This window comes from Pan troglodytes, chromosome 20, assembly GCF_028858775.2.
Source record: "Pan troglodytes isolate AG18354 chromosome 20, NHGRI_mPanTro3-v2.0_pri, whole genome shotgun sequence".
Lineage (NCBI taxonomy): Eukaryota > Metazoa > Chordata > Mammalia > Primates > Hominidae > Pan > Pan troglodytes.
In genome coordinates this window covers 39,818,973-39,831,829 of record NC_072418.2, presented here as the reverse complement: position 1 = coordinate 39,831,829, position 12,857 = coordinate 39,818,973, and the positions used below count along the sequence as shown (strand labels likewise).

General features: G+C 44.3%; 2 protein-coding genes across 14 annotated transcripts in view; one reads left to right on the top strand and one right to left on the bottom strand.

Annotated features, from left to right (window-relative positions):
• ZNF790 (zinc finger protein 790) overlaps positions 1-7,198 on the bottom strand; it is a 37,685-nt gene extending 30,487 nt beyond the window's left edge. For 2 of the 4 annotated variants that reach the window (XM_054673367.2, XM_003316342.6), the window contains exon 1: positions 7,047-7,198. The gene's annotated coding sequence lies outside the window, so the exon portion shown is untranslated. Of the gene's footprint in view, positions 1-6,345; positions 6,485-7,046 lie in introns of those variants that run through there. The other 2 variants (XM_054673366.2, XM_001164063.7) reach the window with 1 other exon arrangement.
• ZNF345 (zinc finger protein 345) overlaps positions 6,566-12,857 on the top strand; it is a 29,348-nt gene continuing 23,056 nt past the window's right edge. For 2 of the 10 annotated variants that reach the window (XM_003953459.6, XM_054673368.2), the window contains exons 1-2: positions 7,229-7,315; positions 8,181-8,255. The gene's annotated coding sequence lies outside the window, so the exon portion shown is untranslated. Of the gene's footprint in view, positions 6,651-6,686; positions 7,012-7,228; positions 7,316-7,752; positions 7,811-7,971; positions 8,075-8,180; positions 8,256-10,784; positions 10,930-12,857 lie in introns of those variants that run through there. The other 8 variants (XM_054673370.2, XM_003953463.6, XM_016935777.3 and 5 more) reach the window with 8 other exon arrangements.

Below are 12,857 nucleotides of genomic sequence, written 5' to 3'. Positions count from 1 at the left end.
TTCCAAAAAGCAGCAGAGTTTTTGGTAGTCTTGCTGGATTAAGAAGACAAAGATTTTGAGTTCAGGCCCTGGCAGGGGAAGGTGCCTTGGTGAACACACCAGATCCTCCTGAAACCCTGATGGGCTACGCCCTAGGAGCAGGCAAACCAGAAGCACAATGAACCTCAACAACCGTAATGGAGCCCTGACTCAACTCAATCACTGATTAAATGAAGGTCATCAGCCCCTACTTGATTTGCCCAGTAAAGGAAAGGATGAATTCTCTAAAGGAAGATATTATCTGCAGCCTCTACTATTTTTATACACCAGTCCAGAATTTAATTTTAAAAAGTATTGAGCATGCCGAGACAGGATTGTATGACAGAAAACTCTGAAAAAACAAACAGGTCGGCCAGGCACAGTGGCTCACACCTGTAATCCCAGCACTTTCGGAGGCCAAGGCGGGTGCATCACCTGAGGTTGGGAGTTCGAGACCAGCCTGACAAATATGGAGAAACCCCGTCTCTACTAAAAATACAAAATTAGCCGGGCGTGGTGGCACACGCCCGTAATCCCAGCTGCTCGGGAGGCTGAGGCAGGAGAGTTGCTTGAACCCAGAGGTGGGGGGTGCAGTGAGCCGAGATTGCACCATTGCACTCCAGCCTTGGCAACAAGAGCGAAACTCCATCTCAAAAAAAAAAAAATTAAAAAAAAAAAAAAGGCCGGGCAGGGTGACTGATGCCTGTAATCCCAGCACTTTGGGAATGCCTGGGTGGATTGCTTGAGCCCAGGAGTTTGAGATCAGCCTGGGCAACATGGCAAAACCTCACCTCTATAAAAAAATTAGATGGGTGTGGTGATACATACCTGTGGTCCCAGCTACTTGGGAAGCTGAGGTGGGAGGATCGTTTGAGCTCAGGAGATTGAGGCTGCAGTGAGCTGAAAACACACCACTGTGCTCCAGCCTGAGCAATAAAGCAAGACCCTGTCTCAAAAATAAAACAAAACAAAAAACGAAAAAAAAAAACCAAAAAGCCCCCAAACTCCAAACAACAAACAAACAAGCAAACAATAGAAATAGACCAAAATGTGATCCTGACATTAGAGTAAGTAGGCAAGGACTTTTTAAAAAGATGAAAAGATGAAAAATTACACCAAAGAACTAGTGTACACATTGGTATGTCTAATTGAAGTCCCAAAAGAAAAGTAGAGACAGCATGGAGAAGAACCCTATTTGAAGAGATAATGGCAAGGAATTTCCCAAAACCGATTAAACACAGCAACCATAGATTCAAGAAGTTCACCAAAACTCTGAGAAAAAAATATATATAACCTAGAATTCTATAGTCAGTAAAAATCTCCTTCAAAAAAGAAAGGATAAAAAGACATTTCAGACAGACCATGAGAATCCATTGCCATCAGAACACCACTAAAAGAAATACTAAATGGAGTTTTTCGAGAAGAACAAGATCTCAGATGAAACAGAAAGAAATTTAGGCCAGGCACAGTGGCTAATACTAGTAATCCCAGCAATTTGGGAGGCCAAGGTGGAGGTTCATTTGCATCTAGGAGTTCAAGACCAGCCTGAGCAATATAGCAAGACTTTGCCTCTACAAAAAATCAAAAATTAGCTGGGTGTGGTGGCGCACACCTGCGGTCCCAGCTACTCAGGAGGCTGAGGTAGGAGGATCACTTGAGCCTGGGAGGTCGAGGCTGCAGTGAGCCATGATCATGCCACTGCACTCAACCTGGGTGACAAGAGTCCCTGTTTCCAAAAAAAAAAAAAAAAATTAGTAGGGAAAGAATAGCAATAGAAAGAGTAAGTATGTGAATATAAATGAATATTGACTGCACAAAGTAATATATTGTCCTCTGGGGTTTTGAATGTATGCAGAATTAAATAACAAAAATAAAGCAAAAATGAGGATGGAGGTAAATGGAGTTAAAGTGTCCCAAGGTCCTCTAGCAGTATTGGGGAAATGGTAAAGTCAATAATTTGTCCTAGACTAAAAGAAAGAGGAATGCTATAATCTTTCAGGTAATCACTAAAAGATTTTTAAAAACATGTACAACAAATTGACAGAAAAAATGGATCCACCTTTGGCTTTGCAGAAAATGACAGTGCAATATGACAGCATAAAGATTTATAAAGAACCTAGATTCTTTTTTTTTTTTTTTGAGGGGGGTGGTGGGAGACGGAGTTTCACTCTTGTTGCCCAGGCTGGAGTGCAATGGCATGATCTCGGCTCACTGCAACCTCTGCCTCCCGGGTTCAAGCGATTCTCCTGCCTCAGCCTACCCAGTAGCTGGGATTACAGGAATGCACCACCACACTTGGCTAATTTTTGTATTTTTATTAGAGATGGCGTTTCACCATGTTGGCCAGGATGGTCTCGAACTCCTGACCTCAGGTGATACGCCCATCTCGGCCTTCCAAAGTGCTTGGATTACAGGCATGAGCCACCACACCTAGCCCCAATCTTATCTTTATCTGGAATATGATATATTTCATTTACACATTCATTGTCCACTTCCCCAACTAGAATGGTATACTCTGTGAGGACAGGAAATCTTGGCTGTTCTGTTCACTGATATTTTCCTAGTGCCTAGAATAGCACCTGGCACAGATAAGGAGCTCAATGAGGCCAGGCGCAGTGGCTCACGCCTGTAGTCCCAGCACTTTGGGAGGACGACGCGGGCAGATCACGAGATCACGAGGTCAGGAGATCGAGACCATCCTGGCTAACACAGTGAAACCCTGTCTCTACTAAAAATACAAAAATTAGCCGGGCGTGGTGGCAGGCGCCTGCAGTCCCAGCTACTCGGGAGGCTGAGGCAGAAGAATTCTTGAACCCGGGAAGCGGAGGTTGCAGTGAGCCGAGACAGTGCCACTGCACTCCAGCCTGGGCGACAGAGCGAGACTCCGTCTCAAAAAAAAAAAAGAGCTCAATGAATATCTGCTGAATGAAGAAATACAATGGTTGACAGGAACAGGAAATAGGAACTTTCATACATTTTTGGTTGGAATAAAAATTAGTTCACCATTTGTGGACGGTAAATACATAGCCTCTGTGTTCTAACTGCATTTCCTTAGATTCTCTATTAGTCTATTTGGCACTCGTTCATCAAGAGGCCAATTATATTAACTATATTTTCTTATTTTCTGTATTCTTGATGCTCTGGCATTTGGGGACCTTACCAAAAACAGGGAGAGGCTGCTCCTCTCAGGGCTAATTCCTAAAGATAATCACAGTTTTCCAATGAGCACAGCTTACATATGCAAACCAACCAATCCTGAGTCTATACCTCTCTGATATTGTGATGTAATAAGAAATATGTATTTTGGTCTTTATCCATGTCCATGGTTCTTGGTTCATGGGTCCTAAAACCCTTGTAGTTTCCTAAACAGAGTATTTTCTGTTAAAACACTTGTTCTTAGCCGAGTGCGGTGGCTCACACCTGTAATCCCAGCACTTTGAGAGGCCAAGGCGGGCAGATCATGAGGTTAGGAGTTCAAGACCAGCCTGGCCAACATGGTGAAACCCTGTCTTTACTAAAAATACAAAAATTAGCCGGGTGTGGTGGCGCACATCTGTAATCCCAGCTACTCAGGAGGCTGAGGCAGAATTGCTTGAACCCGGGAGGCAGTGGTTGCAGTGGGCCGAGATTGCGCCACTGCACTCCAGCCTGGGCAATACAGTAAGACTTTGTCTTGGGAAAAAAACAAAACAAAAAACAAAACAAAAACACTTGTTCTTTTGTCCTTGGTTATGTTCTGAATGTGTCCCCCAAAATTTATATAGTGAAACTTAATCACCAATGTGTTAGATTAAGAAGTGGAGCCCTTCACGCCTGTAATCCCAGCACTTTGGGAGGCCGAGGCGGGCGGATCACCTGAGGTCAGGAGTTCGAGACAAGCCTGACCAACATGGTGAAACCCCATCTCTACTAAAAATACAAAAATTAGCCGGGATTGGTGGCGTGTGCCTGTAATCCCAGCTACTTGGGAGACTGAGACAGGAGAATCACTTGAACTGGGGAGGTGGAGGTTGCAGTGAGCCAAGATCACGTCATTACACTCCAGCCTGGGCGACAAAGAGAGACTCTGTCTCAAAAAAAAAAAAAAAAAAGAAGTGGAGCCCTTAGGAGGTGATTAAATTATGAGGGAAGAGCCTACATAGATGGAATTAGTGCTTTCAAAAAAAGGATTGAGGGAATGGGTCCAGCCCTTCAGTACCTTCTGACATGTGGGGACACAGCATTCCTGCCCTGTGGAGGATGCAGCAGCAAGGTCCCATCTTGAAATCAGAGAGCAGACCTACCAGACACCAATCCTGCTGGCATCTCGATCTTGAACTTCCCAGCCTCCAGAACTATGGGAAATAATTTTTTATTATTTACAAATTACTTTTCAGGTATTTTGCTTCTCAGGTATTTTGCTGTGGAAGTACTAAGGGACTAAGACACTTCAGTTCCTGAAATAGCACCAGAGTAATAAATGTGAAAGATGTCTTTACTGTTCATTAACCAACCCCTTTCAACCACAAGTGAGTTAATGAGGTGAAGTTAGTAAAGCCCCTACATAACCACAGGATAGGGCAACCAAACATGTGATTAGAAGGTTGGAAAGTTCTGCCCTACCCCATGACTTCTGGGAAAAGGAAAAGGGCTGAAGGTTGAACTCATCACCAATCGCTGCTGATTTAATTAATCATGCCTGCATAATGAAGCCTTCATAGAAACACAAAGGGCTGAGTTCAAACAGCTTATTTCCCGGACTACCCCACAGGCATTTTCTTTTTTCTGTTTTTTAGGAGACATTGGTGGGGTAAACATACAAAACTGTGATTGCCTCACTCAACCAAGAGCCTTAGCCATAATTAAAAGATGTTCAGATGGAGCTGTACAGGAATGTGACGCTGGAGAACTAGAGCAACAGAGCCACATTAGGTATAGATCGCTTTCCTGTATAGTCCAAATTTTGTTGTTTTTGTTTTTTGGGTCTTTTTGTTTGTTTGTCTGTTGTGTTTTGTTTTGTTTTAAGGAGCGGAGAGTTTAATAGGCAAGAAGGAAGGGAGAAGACGGAAGAAGTTCCCCCATACAGAGATGGGGGTTGGGGGGGTGGTGGCTCCAAAGCCGAAAGAGGAGGTCCCCTTGTTTTTTGGGGGTTTTTTTGAGATGGAGTCTCGCTCTGTCATCCAGGCTGGAGTGCAGTGGTGCAATCTCAGTTCACTGCAACCTCTGTCTGCCGGGTTCAAGCCATTCTCCTGCATCAGCCTCCAAAGTAGCTGGGATTACAGGTGCACACCACCACACCCAGCTAATTTTGTATTTTTAGTAGAGACGGGGTTTCACCATATTGGCCAGGCTGGTCTCGAACTCTGGGGCTCAAGTGATCCACCCACTTCAGTCTCCCAAAGTGCTGGGATTACAGGCGTGAGCCACTGCACTCATGCTTGGTTTTTTTGTTTTGTTTTGTTTGTAGACAGTATGCTGTTCAGGCTGGTCTCAAACTCCTGAGCTCAAGTGATCCTCCTGCCTCAGCCTTCCAAAGTGCTGAGATCACAGGCATGAACCACCATGCCCGGCCCTTCCTGCCATTGTTAAAAGCTTCAGGATTATATTTTACATCAGCCATTTCCTGTTGTCATACACTTCCTGCCATCACATTTCGGCAACCTCTACCACTTCCCAAAGTTTCTAGCTTAAAAAATTATTGATTTCCTCCTAGCTCCCCTTTCTGTCAGTTTTTTAATTTTATATTTGTTTTCAAATGAGTCCTCACATTGATTTTAAAAATTTAACAAGAGTATAGTGAAAAGGAAGTTCCCCTTTCACTATTTATCTTCCCCATATGCATCTATTATGATGGGTTTCTTTTTTAAACTACTTGGAGTACTCATAACTGATTTTGTACTCTAGTTCAGAAGAAATGTCTGAATGTTAAATGTTTACATAAAAAATGCTATTTTATTATATCAGTAATGGAGCTTCCCCCCTTTAAAACTGCTGCTCCAGGAAGATACAACCTTGTTATCACAATTTAAAGAGAAAATGAGACTTGGAGGTTCAGATTCCTCCACAGTCATAGTATCAGCTACCCACGCAGTGACCCACATTCAGGTGATTACACACACTCATACACAGATCCATACACGATCTTGCCCCCCCCACCTCCACACACTCAATATGACCTCCCCACGCCCAAAGCTGCACACATCTTGACCTCAACTCTCTCACACACACACCAATCTGACCCGCACGCGGTTTCTTTCACTCAACTACCCAGACACCCCTCATCCCACCAGCACAAGCAGGCCCACCGCGGTCTCACACACACTCGAGCCTTCCTTTGCCCAGTCTCACATGCATGACTGGGATCGCGGATTTGTCCCCTTCCGACTCCCCATGCTGGTTCGGTCCCAGACGCTCAGGTGCCACATTGGGGTGCGCTCTCCCGGCTCCTCCACACGCTACGCAGCTGCCCGCCTCAAGAGCGTCTGCGTGCTTCTAGCGTTAAGTGGAATTCCAAGCAGCCTCCGGGGCACAGTTAGTCTGGTCACTGCGGCCAGACTGCCCCCTCAGGACCCAGAGAACGCAGCCCACTTTAGTTGGTCCCATCTATACCCGGCGAGGCTTGGACTACGTTTCCCAGGAGACCCTGCGGTCCAGTATGTCTCCCGGGGAGGGGCGGAAGCCCGGGAGCCGCCCTCTGAGGCTGGGGGGGGTGGTGAAAGAAAGCTTGCCCCAGAGGACTTAAACAGGCAAGAAGGACTTGGTTAAAGACTATTGCAATAGTCAACTTCCAATACAACAGCAGCTGGAGATTTATAGCTAACGGGCTGGGTGAAGGAGTTAAAGGATGGTAAATTACTAAGAGGAAGTTAAGTATCAAGGGTGGGGGGATTGTTGCTAAACTGGCTTAGCTGGATTCTTGCTGAAGTGCTGTTCGCAGGCTATGGAGGAAGCCTGGCCAAACAAAAAGGGCTCAGAGGAGCCTGACTAAAGCTTGGTCTAGGGACTCCTTGTCAGGTGAGACTCCCGGAAGGCTCCGATGGGCAGCTCACCTCAAAGAGATAGTTTTGTTGGTGCCAGAGTCCGCGCCAGGGGAATCGGGATGGCTGGGCTGTAGCTTTCGGCAACCTGTCGCTTTCTGGACTACACTTCCCAGAAGCCTCTAGGCCCAGGGTACTCTCCCGCGATAACTAGATTGTCTCTTGAGGAGTGGGCGGGATCTTCCCGCGGGTTTGGGCAAGCGGCCTTGGGGCTTTGTGAGATAGCTGGGGTAGACTTGTGTGGATTCCAGTAGAACGGAACTGACCCTATCCGAACAGGCGTAAGTGAGGCGGCTCGGAGCCTGGCGCGACAGGAACTCCCGACCTGTGTGGGCTGCGTGAGGAACAGGCTAAGGAGCGGTTGTGAGGAGTGTGTACGGTTGTGACTGGGGGCGTGTGTCTGTGCGACCGTGTATGGAACTGTGAGGGCGGGGAGGAGGACTTTTTGTTTATGTTTGTGCGGGTGTGAGTAGAGTTTAATTGTGACCGGGTTGGGCACTGTGTTTGCGAGTGTGAGGTTCCTGGACCGCGGTTGTGACTGTATGTCCCCTTGGGGTGTGTGTGTGTGTGTTTACTACCATTTGCCGAACTGTGTGTAGTATGCCTTAATTTTGAGGTTTGTGGCTGCTTCCGTGTGTGTGTGTGCGCGCGCGTTGGTGATATTGTTGATGTAGGGTGCGTGTGACTTTGTTGTCATTGTGACCCCAAGGTGTATGTCACTGGGAATTTGAGAGATGCCCACGGACTCTGTGGTTGTGTCCGTGTCTACCCCCATGGTGTGTATGAGTGTGTGATTGTGTGTTGTGTTTAGGTTTGGGGTGCCTGTGACGTTTATGTCCCTGCGGTGTGAGTGAGTGAGTTTGTGTGACTATGTGTCCGTATAGCCAATGTAGGTATGGGGAGTCTTTGTCTTTGTGACTTCAGCCATTGGAGACCCCTGTGAGCTCAGGGACAGGTTCTGCCTAGAACGGCATTGACCTTACCGTTGTCTGTGATGCCCGGATTAAGCAGGACGCCCTAGACTTCTCTGACCTTCCTCTGTAGGTGATGGGCAGTAGGGGCTGAGCAAAGATAACTTCTGACATAGTCAAACCGACTCCCTCTCAGAAGAACCTGATGTTTCCTGACTGCTTTCTCCTTCCTCAGCCCTGCCCTGCTTGGATAGAGGCCTCCGAACAGGAGTAAAGAATGGCTGTTGAACATCCACAAGGCACCTGCAAGGTAGCTTGTCCTGTCCTCTTGTTTAAGAAAAATCCCTTTTTCTTTGTCAGGACATAGTTGCTTTCCTTCTCTTGAAAATTCTTGCCTATCAGATGACCTGATCCCTCGAGTTTCCATTTTGAGAAAATGTGGTGTCTTCAAACCCCACCTCCCACACCTGATTTTCCCTTACTGATTTGTCAGATGGTTTTAATTTTTCTTTTTCTTTTTTTTCTTTCTTTCTTTTTTTTTTTTGAGACAGAATTACAGGCGTGAGCCTCTGTGCCCGGCCTTATCCTTCTACTCTTGATGGACATTTGTCTTGTAATTTTTGGCTACTACAGGCAGTGTGACTATGATCATTTTGTGTGCATATTTTGGTACACATTTGCTTGCATTTCTTTAGAATATATACCTAGTGATTAAATTGCTGACAGTGGCTGGATGTGGTGGCTCATGCCTGTAATCCCAGCACTTTGGGGGGCCAAGGTGGGCGGATCACGAGGTCAAGAGATCAAGATCATCCTGGCCAACATGATGAAACCCCGTCTCTACTAAAAACACAAAAATAAGCTGGGCGTGGTGGCGCGCGCCTGTAGTCCCAGCTACTTGGGAGGCTGAGGAGAATCGCTTGAACCCGGGAGGCAGAGGTTGCAGTGAGCCAAGATTGTGTCACTGCCCTCCAGCCTGGTGACAGAGTGAGACTCCATCTCAAAAAAAAAAAAAAAAAAAGTGCTAATAGGTAGGGTTTGTACATCTTCAGTTTTACCAAACATTGCCAAACTGTTCTCTAAAGATACTGTACTTGTGCCAGCAGTTTACAAGAGTTTTCTTAGCTTCACATCCATGCTAGACATCATAAAACTCTTAAATTTTTGCCAGTCTCGTGGGTGTCTAATGTTATATTTAATTTAAATTTCCTTTATTGCTAATAAAGTTGAGCATTGATTCTTGGCCATTTGAATGTCCCCTTTTTTGTCTTTTTTTTGAGACTGAGTCTCTATTGCCCAGGCTGGAGTGCAGTTGAATGTCCCCTTTTATAAGGTGTTGTTCAAATATTTGACCAATTTTTAATTGGGGTTTTTCTCTGATTTACGGCAGTTGTACATATGTGTATATACCTTCTGTAAATTAATCTTTTTTCAGTTGTATGTGTGATAAGTATTTTCACCTGCTCTGGTTTGACTTTTCACTCTATGTGATGCCTTTTGACAAACAGAAGTTCTGGATTTCATTGTAATAAAATCATTTCCTATGGTTAGTCTTGTATAAGAAATTTTTGTCTACCTCAAGATAATGAAGATTTTCTTTGGTCTTAAAGCCAAAAGCTTGCTTTCTTTCTTTTTTTTCTTTCTTTCTTTTTTTTTTTTTTGACTCGAAGTTTCGCTCTTGTTGCCCAGGCTGGAGTGCAATGGCATGATCTCGGCTCACCACAACCTCCGCCTCTTGGGTTCAAGTGATTGTCCTGCCTCAGCCTCTCAAGTAGCTGGGATTACAGGCATGCACCACCATACCTGGCTAATTTTGTATTTTTAGTAGAGACAGGGTTTCTCCATGTTGGTCAGGCTGGCCTGGAACTAGGTGATCCGCCTACCTCAGCCTTCCAAAGTGCTGGGATTACAGGCATGAGCCACCGCACCTGGCCAAGCCGAAAGCTTTCTAGGGTAGGCTTTAATGTTTAGGTCTTTATACCACCTGGAATTTTTGTAGGGTAGAATTCAATTTCATTTTTCTCGCGAGTGTGTATCCAGTTATTATAGTATCATTTATTGGAAAGTTCATATTTTCTACACTGATATGCAGTGCCATTTTAGTAAAAAAATCAAGTGAACATATATGTGTATGTCTATTTCTGGATTCTGTTCCACTGGTCTATTTGTCACTCCTCGCAGTAATAACATACTGTCCTACTCACTGTAACTTTGTATTTGGAGCAAGTACACTTACCTTCTTTTTCCTCAAGAGTGTCTTGGCTGTTTGTGTTTCTTTGTATTTTCATGTCAATTGGTGAATTAGCTTGGTTCCACCCAAACATCTCTTGGAATTTTGATGAAATTGCATTGTACGTATAATTTTTTGAGTAGAAATTTGGAAACTCTTCTACACTTGATCTTAGCCAAAAGGCCAAGAGACAATGGGAGACTCTTCTAATAACATGAGCCTCTCAGTGGATGTAGGTCTTAGTGTTTCTCAACAAGGTCTTGTTTATCTCCTATAAATAGTTCTAGACAAGTAGGAATCACGTAATTCGTTGTACAGAGTATTCCTTTGGCATTGACTGTCTGGAATCTGAGCAGTTCAGATAATGATCAATCATAGTGATAATTTTAGCCTGGGTTTTTTTTTTTTTTTTTGAGCACCTATCTCCTCCTGCCTGTCCTTGTCCCCCTCCTCCACCTCTTCCTCCTCCTTGAAAAGCAGCTGTATTAGAAAGACTAAAATGTATGGTAACTTGAACAGCTAGGTTGTACAAGAAAGGAATTGAAAATTCCCTTTCTGATGTCTTCCAAAACTTGAATTTCATTTAAATGCACCTTGTTCTTTCCTCAGACCTCTAACTTCACCCTGGAATTGAGCAGAAACATGGCTTGCCTTTTCCCTCAAATCAGTCTTGGACTCCAGACAAAGGGTTGGAACTTTGAGCCAATAAGCAGGTTACTGGTAACAGTGCCTGAGGAAAGACAAAGCTATGGGTGTAAGGTTCTTTATATACGGTATCCTCCCACTCCTATCTTCTCCAGCTCTTTATATACTAATATAATTTTTAACATTTTCTTTTATTCTTGGCCTTCTCAAATACGTTTTTGGAAGTGGGGGATATGAAAATTAGATTTAGATGTAAATGTAGATATTTATTGTCTAATATTTTTTATGTTAGTAACATCTGGTACAATCAAGCCTGCTTTTTCGGTATCTTTTACTCTTCTCACTTATCAGATTTCTTTTTTTTCTTTTCTTTTTTTTTTTTTTTTTTTGAGATGGAGTCTCTCTCTGTTGCCCAGGCTGGAGTGCAGTGGTGCAATCTCGGGTCACTGTAAGCTCCACCTCCTGGGTTTGCCATTCTCCTGCCTCAGCCTCCCAAGTAGCTGAGACTACAGGCACCCGCCACCATGCCCAGCTAATTTTTTGTATTTTTAGTAGAGACGGGGTTTCACTGTGTTAGCCAGGATGGTCTCGATCTCCTGACCTGGTGATCCGCCTGCCTCAGCCTCCCAAAGTGCTGGGATTACAGGCGTGAGCCACCACGCCCAGCCTTTTTTTTTTGAGACGGAGTCTCGCTCTGTCACCCAGGTTGGAGTGCAGTGGTGCCATCTCAGCTCACTGCAAGCTCTGCCTCCCGGGTTCACGCCATTCTCCTCCCTCAGCCTCCCAAGTAGCTGGGACTACAGGCCCCCGCCACCACGCCCAGCTAATGTTTTGTTTTTTGTATTTTTAGTAGAGATGGGGTTTCACTGTGTTGCCAGGATGGTCTTGATAACCTGACCTCATGATCTGCCCGCCTCGGCCTCCCAAAGTGCTGGGATTACAGGCGTGAGCCACCGAGCCTGGCCTTTTTTTTTTTTTTTTTTTTTTTTTAAACAGAGTTTCGCTCTTGTTGCCCAGGCTGGAGTGCAATGGTGTGATCTCGGTTCATCACAACCTCTGCCTCCTGTTCAAGTGATTCTCCTGCTTCAGCCTCCCGAGTAGCTGGGATTATAGGCATGTGCCACCACGCCTGGCTAATTTTGTATTTTTAGTAGAGACAGGGATCCTTCATATTGGTCAGGCTGGTCTCGAACTCCTGACCTCAGGTGATACACTCACCTTGGCCTCACAAAGTGTTGGGATTACAGGCGTGAGCCACCGCACCCGGCCCATGTTTCTTTTTTAACTACGCTTTTCTCTTCCCGACCTATCACCTCCACTGTGCTGTGTGAGGTAATTTCTGCCTCTACATCTTTGCCATCTTTTCTTACCAACTCTTTAGTTCACATATTGTCTTCATTGGAAAAAAAGTCATCTCAGATTATTTTACCCACACTAGCCTTATCTCTCTGTAATACGACATAAAGAGCGTGACCTTAAGTATCAGAAAAATGTGGCATCTGATTTCACCCATACCACTTGTGAGTTTAACCTGTGAAGAAGAGATAATAATTTTCTGTCAGTGTTGTCAAGATTGAAATAACTTATGTGCACAACACTTGATACACATCAGGTGTTGAGAAAATGTTATTTCCCTTCTTTACTTTTCTTTCTTGGGACCTCTATATCAATTACAGTAGAAAGCATTTAACTAAATGCCTTTGGTTTTTCCCAAAATATCTTATATGTAAGTTTTGCTCCCTACCTACATTGTAAATCATTTAGAACCAGGATTGTGACTTTCCGTTCTCTTATATATAACTTTTCAATCCATTTTAAATTTGTTTTGCTTTGATTTGGGGATCTAAATTCAATTTTTTCTCACCTACCTGGTCTTATTCCCATATTATTTATTCAGTGATAACTTATTTGCTTTTCTCTTACTTTGTACTGCCTACTTGGTGATATTATAAGTAATTCGTATTATATATTTGAATTTTTTTCAGTTCTTTGATTTATGTCTCTGTGCTTCCGCCTGAACCATGTTTAGATTTTCTT